Here is an 18,633-nt window from a genome sequence, read left to right on the forward strand (position 1 = left end):
AAGCATTAAAATCACATCAGATAACTACATTCAGGATTTTAAATGTGTTTGACAAGTTTGGTTATGTTTTGAGCATTTTTAGCCCCTCAAAAACACTTTTGTTTTTCGTGGCGAAGAATGCGTCGCCACGGCAACGGTCTTTCACGAAACAACAACCTTTGAGTAACTTTTCATCACAAAGATCTTTAGATTGTACTGACCAAATTTGAAGTCGATCTGATTAATTCCCTAGGAGGAGTTCGTTAAAGTAGAGCCCCTGGAAATGTCTAAAACGACACTAGAAATTCATACAAATTTCAAAATGGCTGACTTCCGGTTGGGTTTAGGGCATGGCCCCAAGAGACTTTTATTTAAGTCCACATGTGATACATGTGCCTACCAAATTGTGTTAATCTATGTGAAACGTACTGCGAGGGCTGCTTCGTCGAAATTTTGTAGGGGGCGCTGTTGAGCCGATTTAACACTCTGATTGAATAAAATCATATTATAGAACTACATTTTGGCCTTGTGATCTGTGTGTCAAGTTTGCTTGTGTTTCGAGCTTTTTTAACCTCTCCAAATGACCATCGTTTTTTACGGCGAAGACTGCGTTACCACGGCAACGGCGTTCGACGAAACATCAAAAGCTTAGAGAACTGGCATTATGAACTTTTTACATTTGTGTGGAACAAATTTGATGTTGATCTGATTTTCCAACTTAGAGAAACAAGCCAAAGTATAAAGACTTTAACTTACTGTTGCCAGTAGGTGGCGCTATGACTATGATTCAAAATTGGCTTGCAGATGTCTTCAGGCCTGGAGTTTAATCAAACGTGTGAAATCTGGTAAAGATCTGATGATGCGGAGTCGAGTTACATCAGTTTATTCGTTCATGGCGAAGGATCGAAATTCGCAGAGCCGCCACGTCGCCATGCTTACAACAACTTCCTGTTTCATGGCGAATGGTGTTTTTTTGCCGCCACGCCACGGACACATAGTTCGATAACTTTTTGATCTTTGAGTATCGTTTCACTGCCAAGGTCTCAAGAGCATACTGACCAAATCTGAAGGCAATCGGGTTTAATCTCTAGGAGGAGTTCGTTAAAGTACGGCGCCTTGAAACGGTCCAAAAACGTCATAAAATTCAAAATGGCCGACTTGCTGTTTGGTTTAGGATATACCTCCTTTTGACTTTTTTGTACGTCCCATCACGTTCCACATACCTACCAAATTTCATACAGCTAGGTGAAACCCAAAGTTGGGGCTACTCTGTAGGGGGCGCTATCGAGCCAAAATGTCATGCCGCAGCTGGACACCCCAATAATACTGGAATTTTCACCACGATTGAATTTTGTGCCAAATTTCAAAAGATTCCCAGTATCCCAAGCACCTCCTTTTTGCGATGAAACTGGTACGATAATAATAATAATAATAATAATAATAATAATAAAAAACATTAGAATAACAATAGGTCCTCCGCTCCGACTACGTCGGTGCTCGGGCCCTAATAAAAAACATTAGAATAACAATAGGTTCTCCGCTCCGACTACGTCGGTGCTCGGGCCCTAATAAAAAACATTACAATAACAATAGGTCCTCCGCTCCGACTACGTCGGTGCTCGGGCCCTAATAAAAAACATTACAATAACAATAGGTCCTCCGCTCCGACTACGTCGGTGCTCGGGCCCTAATTAGAATAACAATAGGTCCTCCGCTCCGACTACGTCGGTGCTCGGGCCCTAATAACAATAATAATGATGATAATAATATTAAAGCTTATTTCCACATTTCAAAACAAGCATCAAAGTGTTTCACAAGCAGACATAATAACAACAAAAGGATAGCATACAATGCAGATACATACATACGCACATTTCCACATTTACAAATACATGAATAAACATGAAATATGAATATGAATCGGATCTAACAGGAAGCAACTCTTTCTTTGACTTCCTGTTTATTCTTCGAAGGCGGCTGAAAACTGTCCGACTTTACCGCAGTACTTCTTCAACGTCCCCTGCTGCCGCCGCCTGATCTCGTCCACTTTCCAGGTGAGGTGCAGCTCATCTCGAATGAGCCTACTAGCATGCACTTGGGTCTGTCATAATAGCGTGCACTAGGGCCTGCGTCAATAGCGTGCATAAAGGCCCGTCTTAGTGTGCACTTGGGCCCGTCAGAATTGAATTCCAATGAAATTGGATGTGGATCCAGCAGTTCTAAAAGGATTTCTAAATATTACTACAGCATCTTCGAACATTTGTGCCATTTTCTCCAGAATTTTTCCTAAATGTTCTCCATGAACCTTCATGGATGGAAGAAAAGTGAGAGAGAAGTTTTTGAAGGGTGAGTTTTTATTCCCATCAGTTATGTGTTAAAGAACATGAGAGCTAAAGAGCATTCGACTGGAGAGTCTGTCACTGTTTGGGTATGTGATAATGAACATAGTGGGAGGGGGAAGGTTTTCCTTTGCTCCACTTCTACCCAAACCTCCCCCAGCCCTAAGAGCCAGCCTTTCACCCGTTCACCCCCATCCAAGCCTGCCCAGCTCCTCCCTCCTCTTTATAAACCAGTTACTTGTCAGAGTGGTCCAGAGACTTCAGGGATGAATGGCTCAGTGTTTTTCACAGGGACAGGCATGCCCATTCACACTCAGCTTTTCCACTTTTCAAACTCACGTCTCTGTCACCGTGCTGTGAATACAGGCTTGTGCTGAGAAACATACACACAAACAGCCAGCCACACGGACCTAGGGGCCTCTATAGAATCATGGCTATGATGGTACCATCAACTTCAAAAAAGTTACATACAGGGTTTTGTATTTAGCTGTCACTATGTTGACAGCCATATGGAGGCAATAGAAATGCTAAAAATCATATATATAGCACCTTTCAGTTGTGCTTCTGACATGTTCCACACTGTAATGAATTGCTGTAAATTTACGGTGGATTTACAACGGTATCTAACAGTATTTCATAATAACAGTACCATACAGTTAAATATCCATCCTTCACATGTAAATTAACAGTTAATGCCGTCAATTAACCATAATATAGATGTAGATAACCAGAATTTATCAGCATAATCCAGTATTTTCTGTGAAGTGGTGGAAATACACTTCTCTAATTTCAGTAAGTTACTATCCATCAACATCTTACTGTTGACTGTAGGCTAATGTTTCTGCTATGATGATAGCACATTTGTATTAATCAACCTGCTCCCACTCATCATTTTTGAGGAACTAGACGTGTTTGTCTGTTCTTGAACGTGATTTTAAGCTTGGATATAGAATCTTACATTTTTGTGGTCAAAGCAAAATATAAGAAGAAGAAGAGAAGTGTAGAAGAAGAGCAACGACAGAACAAGTATAAACCCGACCCGTGGGCTCTCGCACGCCTTCTTCATTGAGGCAGAGGTAGTGTTTGCCTCCCCTGTGTGCTTTTTCACTGCAGTTTCTGTCAGATCAACAAGACTACATATGCTTTACACATGCGTGAAATACAGTACTCTATGTAAAGAAAGGACATATAATAAAAGTGTCAAATAATAAAAGTGAATCATACAGAAATTACATTTATTTGTTTTTTACTTTTCATGATGCCTCCCATGACCGCACATCCCTGGCCTAACATTACGCTTATCACCATAAACTGACAGTGTCCAGTATTGTTGTGTCTTCATAATTATTGAACTGTTAACATCTCAGAATATGTTTCATTTGGTCTGTTTCATTACATCAGGTTGCTAAAATTGGAGAAGCGAGCTCTGTAACATTAGCTAGCTCAAGCTCAATTAGCTTTAGTAACGTTAGCTCGCTAACAGCATAGCTAGCCAAGTTAACGTTAACGTAGAGTTAGTTGCCAATTACAGTGTGAAGATGTAACGTTGGTGACCTAACTGTGTTTATTTGTGCTATTATAGAGCCGACTGTGGAACTGTAAAACCAGAAGGAACGGGATGATGTTCAAAAGGGAGAGGAAACCTGGAGTTACAAAAGTGTCTCTCTCTCCTTTACACATCATGTAGTGCATGCAGGTCACATTTACGTGTGTCAAATGTGTGTGTAATTATTTATTCTTCTTCTAAACATACAGTATCTCTTTAGTTTTGGAATACAAATGTCCCTAATGTTATCTGTTTTACAAAGTCAGCTGTATTGAGGACAAGTAATAAAGTTCAGCAATATTGTACTTTATATGAATTCTTGTGTTTTCTACTTTTTTTGTTGCTGTGGGGAATTAAATGCAAAAATAGCAGATTTTATTTCCCTTTGTAAATAAACGGGTTTTTACTGTGAAATTGTTTAGAGTGTTCAGAGACATCAGATCAAGACTATAGTTTGAATTAACACAATTTGATCACATTTGTGGAGAAATTTGAGATAGTATGTGCTTGTTATTATCAATCTAGACACCGTAATTGTGTATCGCGATATCTCGGTATATGATTTCATGACGATACAATTCTATTGAATGACTATTGATTATCATATTGAATTATCATCGAGCCCTTTGGTGCAGCACTCTTTGGATGGTTTCTGCTTAAAAATCCAAAAACCTAGCACTCTTGGTCCGTGCACAAAGTATAATTCATTTACATTGTTCACGTTGTATAATGAACAATGTTAGTTTAGGGGTATTACCTAATCTCATTGGTCTACTTGTGTTAATGTAAATGGATTCTGCTACGTGTGAGGTCGTTGTTCGATAGCCGATGCTGCCTAAAAGCCGTCAACGCTTTATCTGTGTTATTATTGCAGCTTCCTTGTTAAATGACATTTGATTGATTCAGTGTAGGTAACACAGATACACTGCACACAAGAAAAGCAAACTTAAGTTGTGCAATAACTTTATGAGAGGCTCTATGGCCTCAGTATTTGTCCCCAAATACATGTGTCAAAGCTTTTCAAAGCACGAACTTCATACTAAATAAAAATGGTCAATACACTGTAGTTAATAAACAGGTTCTGGGTTTTTCATTCATTCATTGTTCAACTTTTAATGAACAATGAATTGCTCCTGAACAAACTTGCCTTTTCATATTCAGATCAAAGCAGTAATATCATACTGTGAAAAAACTCTGTTACAAGTAAAAGTCCTGCATTGGATATGTCACTTAAGTAAAAAAAAGTATAATCAGGAAAGTTTTCGGGAAACTCTTGAAGTATTAATAGTAGAAGTACATACAAAAAAGTCAAACTCTTCATACGTCTTCTGTGCAAATATTTCCCTCTGAAATGTAATTGGGTAGAAGTAGGAAGTGGCATGAAAAGAAAAGACTCAATTATCTCAGAATTGTACTTAAGTACAGTATTTGAGTAATATAGTGTGAGGGGGTTTCTGAGCTCTTGTGCTGCCTGTGATGTCCTGAGACACAGAGGCCTTTTCTTTCTCCACCTGCAAGAAATCATTTGTTGTTCTCTATCTTAATGAGATTGTTGTGGTGGGTTACCTGTCACTGTTTCTAGCTGCCGTGTTAAAAAGACCACCACCACTACAGCACGGCGTGTTATTCTTTTAATTCCACCAATGAACAGTTCAAACACTGACCTGCTGAAAAACAGCTGCAGAGCATTTAGACCAAAATTGTTCTGGCGTGTTTTGCACCCTCGGGTGGTGGATGACTTCTGTGACACCTTCCCTAATAATTGACATTTCATTCCAGGGTTTTCCTCAATTGTTTAGAGGCATTTTATTAAAGCAGAACTCGTAATCTCAGAACTACACACCAATCCTAAAATGCACAATGCAATACTCCTCAAATCTCCTGCAAAATGAAACTTTGCAATCAAAACAATGTTGTTTCCTCTCAAAATGGGCATGTTGTGTCCAAATGACACATACATACACACACACCATCATGTGTCATCAAGAACCAGTTGAAGAGAAATCAGACTTATCAGGGGCATAATTGTTAAATAGAAAGTCATGAACACAAGGGAGGACTTGGACTGAATGTCCACTATGCTTCATGAAGAGATAGATCTGTATGAAGCACATGCAGTCATGGTCACATTAACCTGTTGAGGGAACCAGAGAGAAAGTTTAACTGAGGTTATATAAGGCCAGCAGACCTTTGCACTTTCTCACGTTGCACTTGAACGTGACACGAGTTGACCTTCAAAAGAACCTGATGGCTGGAAACTGAACTCTTTGGAGATCTGAAAGCATCCGGATAAAAACCGAGAACTAATGCTCTTGTTTTTTTTCCATTTTCATTCTCTCACAGTGTTCAGAAATGATGCACACGATCAAATCACTGTGACCACTGCTCCTCTTTGTCACTGCATTTTTTCTGAATCTGGCAAATGTAGTAATGTTTTAAAACAGCCGCTCGAGGACGGCCTCTCATGTTTCCGGGATCCACGTTGGCCTTTGCTTTGTTGAAGATCCGCGAAAGCAGCCGCTCCACAAGTATCCTGACGGACATTTAGCTTTTCTCTGCCCGCGCTGTGGCCAGAGATGGGCAGTATTTCTATTACTTGTATTTGAAATACGTATTTCAATTACTTTTGAGTATTTTGTAATTTGTATTTGATAGGGCCAATAAAAAATCTAAATACTTTAGAGTGGAGTAATTTTGTATTTAAAATACTCAAAATACTTTCTCCATGAATCAAAAAACAGTTCACGAGTTCAGCCTTCAGATCTTCAAGTTCAACGGATTGTCTGTCAAGGTCAATATTTTATCTGAGTGTGACAGATGTAAACTAGCTTGATGTATAATTTATCTCTGGGTCTGGCTACATAGCCTATTGTATATACATGGTGATGGTTATAATATCAAGCTAGCGATCGATGCTAACATGCTAATGACACTAGCATGCTGTCTAGGCTAGTGCATAGCCAGTGTTTAGCAAGTTAGCTTATCAGTCGAGTAGCTCGCTATAGGAAGAGGGAGATTGGGAGCTTGTATGTTCATGATAACCTTATCAAGAGACGTCTGACCATCTAATCTTGCACTGTATTACAAGTTATGCTGTATCTTCTCAATGTGAATGTCATAATGCCATATCAATTACTGGCTGATAATATAGTTCACAGTTAGCCAGGCTATGACAGTAGATGTCCATTTGTTAAAAAAAAATCAAAAACACATTAAATATCCAATTTATTTTATTTAAAAAGCATATTATGAAAGTATTCTTAGTTTTATTATTTCATACATTCTACAGTTGGCCAGGTGGACAACATGTCTCAGTACAGTCATTTATTTAGGCTCTTTACCTGTGTACAACTGGTTTTAATTCTATATTTTGCTTTTATAGTATACATAGGCCTACTGTGTGATGCTATTCATATGTGATGAATATTTTCTTGTTTATACAAAGCCAAAGTTTATGGGCTGTTAAGTCCCATTAATACAAATATATATATATATATATATATATATATATATATATATATATATATATATATATATATATATATATATATATACACACATAATCAATCAAGTTGTTGTCTTTTAATAGCTTTACTTAGTTACACTGACATTCTGTGACTGTTCTTCCTTTTTATGGGGTTCACCAGAGCTTTGTGTACATTATATAACTCAAACCTGAATGCTCTGCTATACCAAATTGTGAGAAAACGGAAAATCCAGAAAAAAGTATTTCCATACAATACAAAATACATGTATTGTATTTTGTTACATTTTCTGGCACCAGTATTTTGTATTTTATTTTAATACATTTATTTGAGGGGTATTTTGTATTTTTGTATCAAAATACATTTTTGATGTATTTTTGCACATTGTTGAGGCAAAAGACAAATGTCTTGTGCAAATGATTGAAAAGATGATACAAACATTTATTCAAAATATGGATGAGACAAAAATGTGAACAAAAAAACTAAATAAAAAATCAGGACATAAATATGATTTAAAATCATCATCTTCATCATTCAGCTCTTCGTCCTAGCCCACACACACGGTGTGATTCCATGCTCTGGAGGGTCAGGTTCCCCTGAACTGTCCGATCCATCTCTTCAGGAGTGAGACCTATTAACAGAAAAAAGCAGAGAAGAGGTTTATAGTATGTTATATTCATTATAATGCATTGGACTAGTCTATGCATTGTGGAGGTGAAATGAAAATAAAAATATCTTGACTAAACCTTAAATATTCTTGTGTACAGATGATTGCTGTTTAATTTTAAGTTTGCCGACATACTGACTAATTCATGGTTTCTCCAGTAACATAGGCCAACTTTTGTCAGATAATGATTTATGAATTTCCTTTTTGATGACTCTTATAATTAGGGCTGGTTCAGGTTTATAGTTAGGGCTGGCTCAGGTGTATAATTAGGGCTGGTTCAGGTTTATAATTAGGGCTGGTTGAGGTTTATAATTAGGGCTGGTTGAGGTTTATAGTTAGGGCTGGTTGAGGTTTATAATTAGGGCTGGTTGAGGTTTATAGTTAGGGCTGGTTGAGGTTTTTAGTTAGGGCTGGCTCTGGTTTATAGTTAGGGCTGGCTTAGGTTTATAGTTAGGGCTGGTTCAGGTTTATGTTAGGGCTGGTTCAGGTTTTTAATTAGGGCTGGTTCAGGTTTATAATTAGGGCTGGTTGAGGTTTATAGTTAGGGCTGGCTCAGGTTTATAGTTAGGGATGGCTCAGGTTTATAGTTAGGGATGGCTCAGGTTTATAGTTAGGGATGGCTCAGGTTTGCCTTGGACCAGCCCCTAAAAGCTGCTATAGGCCTAGACTGCTGGAGGACTTCCTGTGATACACTGAGCTCCTCTCTCCTCCTTTCTCTCTCCTTCTGTATACATTCATGTCCCATTATGGACATTACTAACTTGGCTTCTCCCCTGGAGTCTCTGTGCTTTCAGGTCTTGCAGGTTTCCATGGATTGTGGTTACACCAGATTGATTGTTATTGGTCCAATATATATTTTATTAAACCTGTTGTGCTGTTACTGCTGTTGCTGAGCCTCTCTGTATCTCCCTCTCCCTCTCTCTCTCTCTCTCTCTCTCTCTCTCTCTCTCTCTCTCTCTCTCTCTCTCTGAAATCCCAAAGAATCCTGAGATATCTTCAATCTAGAATCTATTGTAGCAAAAAAAGAGTTTTATGACATGAAGCCTTACCTATACAGTGCTCAATAAGTTCCGACACATGGTTTAAAACATTAAACAACAAATAATTACAACAAATATTACTTCATATTGTGTTTATAAAGATATAGGATGGTTTATTTTTGCTGACATAATTATACTGAATTATTAGGGACCAAATGTATATCATTGATTACGATATTTGCTGACATGAATTTATAAATGAATATCATAACATTGATACTATACACTGTAAAATGTAATTGATGACCTTACTTAAAAAAATAAGTGACCGTAACTTATTTCTGCTTAATTAGCTGACTATACTTAAAGAAACTTGGTAAAGAACACTTTCTGGTGAGTAAAGTTATGAAACTTATCAGCTCAAGTAACCTTTAATATAATAAAATCAGTAAGGTGGAAGCATCCGCAAAGTCCGGAGAAACACGAGACCGAACTCGGCCGCACTCGGTGACTACACATGCGCAGTTCACCACTTGACCACTGAAGACGTTCTTTTCTTGAGGCGTAATGGCGGTTGCTCGAAGCGGGAGGAAAGCGCTGCTTTGTCAAGTTATTTGAAGGTAAGTTTCAGCTACATAATGAAATAAAATATCACTGGCTATCTTTTTTAGCAAACCTAGTCGGCCTTGTACCTGTTAATTAGGGGTTTGGAGGTTAACATTATGTCTTCGATTTTGAAAGCTAGCGAACGTTAAAGCTAACCTAGCTAACGCTAGCCCGTGCTAAACCCCGCTACAATAAGTGCAAATTTAACAACCACTTGAGTTTCGGGAGACACAGCGTACTTTTTAGCGGGTGCAAGGGCAATTGTGTCGATCTTTCAGGGCCACTCTTGAATTCAGCAAGCATGTCTTTTCTTTTCTTTTTTAAGTCCGTGGCTCCGACAACCGTCTACTGCGCAGTAAAATGGGACCGTTAGAGAAGCAACCTTATCGGGAAACGAGTCAAAATGTTACATCTGCTTATCCGTTTACCAATTTGGAAGTAATGTTTAGTGCACTTAACATATTATGTCACGTTTCATTTATTTCTCTTGATGTTACCGAAGCATATTTTAAAAGGCAGACCGGACGGTGGCGGTTATATTAATAACCGTGGCTGTCTGACTCGCATGCATTAAAAATACTGCATTACGGGATGTACAGAACATTATTGTTAGTGAATGACGATGAAATGTAACGTTCAGTTAAAATGAATGAGGAATAATTCTACAACAACCATATGATGGCGGACCTCTCGGCCACAGAGAGTGACACTGTGTCGCAACAGCAAGCGTTACGTTGCGTTTTTAACGTTAAAATAACGTCTTATATTGTGATATTTACTGGAAATGATGTACAATATAACTATTAGCACGTTCATTAGCAAGTGGTAAACTTTCAGCTTACCACTTGTGGATGGGCAATTGAGTCTTTACAATCAAACAAAAACCTATGAATAATAGAGAAAAAAAACACTATATATATAGATATATATATCTATATATATATCTATATATCTATATATCTATCTCATGGCTAGCAAAGACAAGTATTTGTGATTTAAGTTTTAAAATCTTGAAATCTTCTATTAAACCGATGGCTAGTTAGCTATATACATGCAATTTGACTGTGATTTATTTGCAGTTTGACTGATTGCTTTTGTTGTTTCTTTTGTAGGCTTTGCAGAAACCTGGCAATGAATTGGAAGTGTAAGTACTGCTTGTTTTCGTCCAAAAGGAGGGCTCAACTTTTCAAACACTACCGCTTAAAACATGGAAGCTACGCCAGATTGACCCCAATTCCATGCCTCCACACAGATTGTTTGTGTTCATTCAAGTCATTTAATGCCCTCAAAGTGCATTTAACAAGAATTCACTCCCGTGACGTTCATGATGGGCAGATGAGTGGAGCTGAAGAAATCTCAGTGATATTTCATTGTCCTCTTTGCAATTTTGCTCTGATATCCAAGAATATGGACTCAACGTTTGCCTTGAGAAGAAAGGAGTTGGTGAACTTGGAGCCTCCAGTAAAAGACACAGTTGGAAGGTGGCTAGCACTCTTTACGGAGAGTCAGGTAAATCAAAATTGTTCACGTTCAAGTTTTTAGTTAAAATGTATTTTAATTATTTGTCATGTATAATGATGTCACAGAATTAGCTTTACTGTCATTCTACTGAAAAAGTAGTCCTAAAAAAAAATATGATTTTATGAATTGATCATTGCAAAATATGACCATCTTAATTTGTCCTACTCTGTCCTTTAGATTCTGGCAGAGTTCTGTTGCTTATCAAGCAAAAACCTGCAAGCAGAATTCTTCAAAGAACTTGACAAATACACTCCTCGCTTCCTTGAGATTTTCAAGTCCAAGGGGGGGGAGTGTCGGCCACAAACTTCAGGAATATGTGCAACAAGTCACACCAGGGGTAGGTTTCTCAAGTAAAGTAAAAAAAAATGTATGTGGTGACCAAAGTAGTGGCACCACATTGTGTCTGCAGAGCTGTCAATTGATTGTACTTTTGTGTTTTAAATTATTTTTACAGAGTACAGATGTTACTGGGAAGCGAACCGCAGTCCTCCGTGGCCTTCCAATCATCCTTGGAGATGAGAACACAGACTTCTTCAAGATCTGCTTTGTAAGTAGACTTTTGTCAAAATTATTTAATTCCACACTACAGGATGCCCAATCTATCTAATGCGTTCATTCTGTTCATCTTTTGGTATTAGTTACTTCTCTTCCACTCAGCCTGAATCAGTGCTGCTATACTTTCATTTTTGATGCACTGATCACCTATCCCTGGTTAGGACCCTTTTAGTAGTATCTACCGTCTTTCCAGTTGGTTGTAGTTCTTGCCCAATGCAAAGTATTTGCAACCAATCAGTGAATTAAATGATCAATCAATAAATGCAGTATTTACTCACTCTGCAGGGATTATCTAATAATATCTGAATCTAGCTTCCTGTCAGTTACTGTGTCTCTTCAATGCTCTGATTGGTTGATTTTGTGGAGCCTTGTTTTGCTGTAAGGCACAAATATAATCAGTGTGTTCTACTATAGAAATGCAAACTGGCATTTGACATGCAATTGTGGTTTTAATGCTGCTATTGTTGTTAGGACTGCGATGACGCTCCAGACATGTCCCACACCTCCATGGGGATCCTGACAGTGATTGCCGAAGACAGTGTGGCCTCTCCTCACTCACTGCACCTGGAGTCTACAGCTACTGCAGTTGTTTTGGAAGGAACAGTGGTGATGGATGACCGTGACAATCTTCCGCATGCCATGTGCCTACTCTTCGGACTTATTTACGCCCTGAATTTGGAGTACCCTCAACAACTCAGGTACACCTTTGAGTTTATTCAAAGAGTGCTTCTCTCACTTGGACAGAAATCCCTAAAACCTAAAATACAGTCACTCAAAAATCTACTGATGCAGTGAGTTCACGATGTGAATGGTGACATGCTGGCTCAGGCCTGAGACCTTTACTCTTCCATCTCCAATGGAACGCTTTACTTGTATGTAAAAGTTTTTTTGGTCATTTAGTCCAGTTGACTATTGACTTTGTTTATCTGTTGTTTCTGTACCTGTAGTCAAAAGAGAGCAATTCACGATTTTTCATCGGTAGTGATGAAAGGCATTTTGATTTTATAAAAGTTGAGGAAGTTCATGTCAAGTAAAGGTAAAGGTATGCTATTTTTCTTTAGTAATTTGATAGCTTGGTTTGCAGAAGTTCAGTTCATTCTACTATTTGAATACAAAAAACTGAAAAAAAGCCCAAAAGAAATGTATTGTTTATGTGAGAAACTTGTAAAAAAAAAAAATCCCTTTTTCAAAAGCTGCAGTTAATAACTACTTTGCGATATGTGCTTAAACTGTCACTATATTCTGACAGACGATCTGTAAAAAAAGTCAGGATCTTCTACCTCCTTTTAGTGTTCCAAATGGCATTTGCAAGATTCCACCACACCCAAAGTAGAACAACCAATCAGAGCTGAGGATTCTCTAATGCAAGATTGTGGTCCTGCATTGGCTATTTCTCACCTCAGACACCTAATTTAGTGTACTGTTAAACTGTTAAGCTGTAAAATTAGAAAGTTAACTCTGGCCTGTTTTCCCAACTGTCAACCTACCTACTAATGACAGCCAGGTAACAAACATAATCTCAAAACAGTACACTGACGCACGTTTCTGAAAACATTTGAGGTGAGAAATAAAGAAAGTAACAGAATATTGATTCATATTTGGTAAACTGTCTATAGTTTTACAGTTAAATTGGAATGCACAAGTAGTAATTGACAGCTGTGTGAGACTCATCGACTTAGTTGTTTTTCTGTGGGCGTGGTGGAATCTTGCAACTGCAGGAGCACTGAAAGGAAGCAAGGGAATCTGGTCTCTTTAATGTCAGGATATAGTGACAGTTTGAGCAAATATGATTAAAAAGGTGTTTTTGTAAACTGCTGGTTTAAACTGTTACACAAGACTAACAAAACTGTGTTAATCAGAGTGAACTATAGTCTGCATTCCAAAAAAATGCATTTGTTTCAATTTTTTACATTATAAGGGCGACTATGATCTGTTGTTCTATTTCAGAACTTAATCTGGCAACATGTCCAGCATTTTTGTTTGCATTTAGTTTGAGATTAACAAACTGTTTGATGATAAAAACTCAAAGACGTTTGTTTTTCGTAAAAATAAACTCTGTCTTCCATTTATATACTGTTCTCTGTCTTTTGTTTCAGCAACTTAGAGTTTGTAGTTCAGTTTACTTGAGAATTTTAAGGCAATCGGTTTCCTGATAATTTCCTAGTAATGTGAATGCTTGGACTTGTAAGGATAACTTGTTCTTCTTAGTACTGCTGACTTAGTATAACTCAGATCTTTAAGTTGTCTGAATTGACAATTTATAGTTAACATAATTAATAATTTTGAGTTGACTATACTACACTTTACTGCAATGACATGAGTTGCATTAACTCAGTTATTTTAAGCTTTAACAACTTAAAATGAATGAGCTACTTTACTTAGAAATTTTAAGGCAATCGGTTTCCTGACTTTTTTTAAGTAAAGTCAACTTATTACATTTTACAGTGTACTGTATTGTAAGAGCAGATAAGACCCCACTGTTGTTGTCTTGCCTTTGAACTGGGTGATCTTTGAAATGTGTGTTGGTTATCTAGCTCCAGTCCTCATTAAAGGAGAATCAAGAGAGTGCAGATGAAAGGCTACTTTTCACAAGAGGGGACAAAGATACAGAGACCTAGAGATGACAAACGGAAGTCTCAGAGCGAGACACGTCCTCCGTATATGGAGGAGCGGATGAAGACTGGACCCCGGACAACATCATGGAGCACAGGGAATATTTGCAGCTTCAGTTGCAATCATACCAGCTTAATGCTCAAATCGTTCTTGTTTCATGCTGCATTATAGCTGAAGACTGGTGAATGTTTGATAGCCCGGGAAATATGTATTCATTCATCTCTTTCATTCCCTTGTAATAGCTGACCTAAAAAAGCAATGGTATGTAAAGTGGGGTCATGCATACTGGAGAGAATCAGAACCATTTATTGTCAAGTACGTTACACATACAAGGAATTTGACTTGGTGACTGGTGCATAACAATAAACAAAGTGATAATAATCAAGACATCATTTAAAAATAGAAAAATATTACATATTACAATAAAATGTGGTAACAAGCAAACAGATAACACTTTAAAACAAGTATATTATAAAAGTAGCAAGTGTATTTAAATATGGAAACATAGAAAGGATGTGCAGTAGTAAATTGTCCTGGAGATGTCACAGTTGTTTATGAACCCAAGAGAGATAAGATCATGTTAATACATCAATTTATTTACATCATAGCTTTCACAATTTAAAGCCAGTCATCAACTTGATCTCTGAAAAAGATGAATTAGAAGAAAACCGTAAGCCTGTGTGTTTGAATGGAGGTCTGTGAAGAGACCGACTTTTGGGATCAAACTATGACAGCTGTATGGGAGGCGTGTTTCCGGTTGGCCAGCAGGGGTCTGTCACGTACCAGTCATTTACCCCAGTAGCGCATGCTGCCTTCACAAGCTGGGGGAAATATTAATAGCATACACCGACCACAACGCGGTGGAAGCCTAAATATGACATGACGTGATTTCAGTAAATGCTCCTGTTTAAGAAAAAGATTTTGTTTGGGACAAAAATATGTTTTCCTCCAAACGTGTGCAAAGTTTTGCTAGAGATGTGTTTTTGATGACGGTTCCCCCATTATGTACATTGTCATGTCGTTATATTCAAGAAAAAAGTGGTGTTCATTCAAGACTGGTCACCACAAATTAGACTTGTTTTTCTCAGAGAGTGCAGTGCCTACTTTACTTTTTAGCTTTTGTCTAGGAAATCCGAGGAGCACTTGAAGGCAGCAGAATATACCTCTCTTTGCCAAACCTCCCGGAGAGCTGGGCGCTGAGCGCAGCACCAAACCATTCCCACCACCACCACCACCACCACCACTCACTGGCTACATGTGGGGGAAGAAACCTGCCGAGGAAAACCGGGCAGAGGAAAGAAACAAAACCAAGCATTACTTTTCACTGCATGGACGTGAAGTGCACACTTGTTCTCTCTCTCTCACTGAGGCGTTAGGTGTGTAAACTAGTGAAAGTTGGATGCCCGAGAGGACATTTGCAAGTCTGGACTGAGCGACAATGGAATTTGTGATCTTGTAACCACGAGCGTTAACGTTTATCTGTCTCGGCGGAATCGTCTGCGTAACGTTTTCTAGCACCGGTTGCAAACAAATGGGATACTCTCAATGAAACCAGCGAAAACAAGTTTTCTTCGCTTGAACGAGGAGTGAACCAGCGTCTGGAGCAAGTGGCTGAAGAGTTGTCCACGGGGCAAGGTGAGTGGAGTCCGGTGTGGCGTTAGTCCGCCTCCATCAAACACAACATACTCTTGGTATTTTGCTCACTGAAAATCATAAGTGCGTATGTTTTTTTTTTCTTACTCGTTTCCCTCGAAATGACGAAGCCTCATTCGTGTGAACAGCGATAACCAATGGAGTCTTAACGTTACTTGGAACAACTTTTCACGACAAACGTGTGCATGTTTTAACACATGCCGACTTTACTTTCTTTCATGTTTAGGCTGGTTAACCCACGCGCGCTAGCTAAAGTTAGCCTTCCAGAGAGTTCGCTAACTTCTCCGGTACACATCCTCGAGGCACGAGCGGCGGTAGCTCTCACCGATGTTCAGTATTTCGTAAGAGGTGTGTGTGACCGCCATTTAACGGTATTTAAAAAAATCAAAGTATGCTATTATTTCTGTCATGCGTGCCTGCTTTTTGGTTCTTGGAATATGTGCATGTTTAAGCACAATGTGCCTTTTAGAAAAATCAGTCTGATCAAAGTTGTGCGTGACATACCTTCCATTGAGCAGGACTGGTATGAGCTGAAAGCTGTATTGCAATAAAGGAGGATTGTTCTTTCAGGAAAGCGTAAGCTACTTAATCATCTTCCCCTCACAAATGCCCTCTTCTTAAGAATTGAGCGGCATAAACCTTAACTGAAGGCTGTGGTGATAGTGGAGCTCTTTGAGATCAGAGGGTCAGATGTTATTTTGAAGTATTTGACTGTGTTCACGCTTGGTTACAAGTGTCATAGTTGGCGCTCCATCACAGTGAGAGTGTGTGACCTTTTGTGTTTTTCTGTCCCATGGGTGATGGTCTCCTCTCACAGTTTGGTGCCTTCTTAAAACCGGCCATCTGCTCCTATTGCCTCATAACAGAATCGGTGGCTTAGTATAAGCCGGGAAATGAGATGGAATATCCCCTCCTGATGATGACGATTGCTCATCTATTTTAGAGTGTTGGTAGCATTAGGAATACTAGGGTGTGCCCAGACATTGTGCCTGCTAGGTCTTGATTGTCTCACTTCTAAATGGATACTCATATTCAGGTTTCTCACATTTACTTTTTCTTTCCTTTACGTTAATACCTACAAATAATTAAAATGTTTTTAAGATCAACAATGTTCGGGTATTACGTTATTTTTAAAAGCGGTAGAGAGCAAGTTTAGCTGCTTTAACACATTGGAAGCATTGTAACATGGTTTATTTTGTGTTGGATCCAAGTTATCCTCAGTTTTTGAGCTCTAAAATAACAATAGGCTGCAGCTAGTGTAAAAATAGTCCAGTGTGACAAGTATATGGAAAGCTCTCCATGGCTTCCTCAAGTTTAAGTTGTGCTCCGTGTCAGATTATAAGTGTATGCAATTAGAGAGCCTGTTTAGGTGGAGTTGCTCAGATAAGTGGGGCTCATGTTTTCATAGGCCCCCCCCCCCCCCTCCAGTAGCCAGCACGTTCTTGTACCTGGATAGAGTCAGACACCAGGACCCGGAGCTGTCTGGTAAAATTACCTTTGGCCCGGTGTGTAACTGCCGTCTTTATTTTACCTTTTTTTTAAAGGCTTGACCTGCACTCAACTGAGATGGAAATAAATGGCATTGTAAAGGGTTCCAGATCAATGAAATGGACTATTTGATGTTTCAATCATTTCGGTTTAAAAAACCCAAACCGAAGACTTTCAGGGCCAGTTGATGAAAAAAAGTAAGCTGAATTTAAAGGGAACATTTCCCACCTTTTCATGTAGATGTCCAGCTGCAAAATCTGTTGTTCTTCCTGCACCCAGCGCTCATTTAACGTGACAGTGACGGTGACGTAGTAGGCGAAGAAGAACTACATGCTGTTTCAGCTTGGATGTCTCTTGGTAGCAAGATGCTAGGAGGAAATGCATTCTACAGTGTTTTGGCCGAATCAAATACTCAGACATATTTATTTGAGCTACAAGTTACGGCCGAAGAAAAGCGGCAGAGGCCAAGAGGATATGGCCGGGGTACCCTGCTGGCATCGCAAGCTCCACGCAATGCATCCCGGTACACGGTCAGCTAGCAGGAGAACTCAGCTCAGATTTCCCCCTTTTTTAAGCAGGAGACTTTAAAAGTCGTAAACACTTCAATCTTTACGATTTCTCAACATTGAACTAAAAATACATAATTTCACTCAACCAATGAGCATCAACCCCCTTTACCGACGTCAGCATTGGGCCTGACAGAGAGGATTTGTGACAGCAGAGGTGGTAAAGGGCCTCTCCAATAGATACGACCCCCCCCCCCCTCACGAACATGCCACAGTCAAGGTGCCAAAGGTGAAACGGTGAAAGGGGGTTGGGTGTCAACTGCTTTTGTTTACTGTGGCGGGCGCTGGAGGGACTGCAGGAAGCACACGGTGTCAAACACCCCCCCCCCCCCCAAACCAAACAAACATCCTCCATACAAACTGGAGTCAACCATTGTCACCAGCTGAAGTGAGGGCGAGCGTCTGGAGGATGAGGGAACACTCCCGAGGTTTGTCTCGCTCAGTGGCCGCTGTGTCATTGGTGCCGTTGTTCTGGTAATGAAGAGGCAGCGAAATGTCAAGGACAGACCTCAGGCCCGATGAAATGTGACTGGCTGGGGACAGAGTCGATTTGAGTATGTGTGAACATCGCAGCCAGGACGGAGCCGTCATTGCAAGGTGCCATGGCGGATGTGATAAAGAGAATAGTCGGTTTC

The 18,633-nt window shown here is 39.3% G+C and overlaps 1 protein-coding gene and 1 long non-coding RNA gene across 3 annotated transcripts in view; both read left to right on the top strand.

Annotated features, from left to right (window-relative positions):
- Positions 1–9,356: 9,356 nt before the first annotated feature.
- On the top strand, positions 9,357–13,747 carry LOC137874044 (uncharacterized). Its single transcript, XR_011103270.1, has 6 exons — positions 9,357–9,616; positions 10,715–10,746; positions 11,007–11,111; positions 11,301–11,460; positions 11,578–11,670; positions 12,150–13,747. It is a non-coding gene; the product is annotated as an uncharacterized lncRNA (long non-coding RNA).
- A 1,791-nt stretch (positions 13,748–15,538) lies between these two features.
- plxnb1b (plexin b1b) overlaps positions 15,539–18,633 on the top strand; it is a 121,577-nt gene continuing 118,482 nt past the window's right edge. For both annotated transcript variants that reach the window (XM_068712666.1, XM_068712667.1), the window contains exon 1: positions 15,539–15,926. The gene's annotated coding sequence lies outside the window, so the exon portion shown is untranslated. The remainder of the gene's footprint in view (positions 15,927–18,633) is intronic.

This window comes from Cebidichthys violaceus, unplaced genomic scaffold (assembly GCF_023349555.1).
Source record: "Cebidichthys violaceus isolate CVI_PGR_0920_01 unplaced genomic scaffold, fCebVio1.0.p SCAF_17, whole genome shotgun sequence".
NCBI classification, from domain to species: domain Eukaryota; kingdom Metazoa; phylum Chordata; class Actinopteri; order Perciformes; family Stichaeidae; genus Cebidichthys; species Cebidichthys violaceus.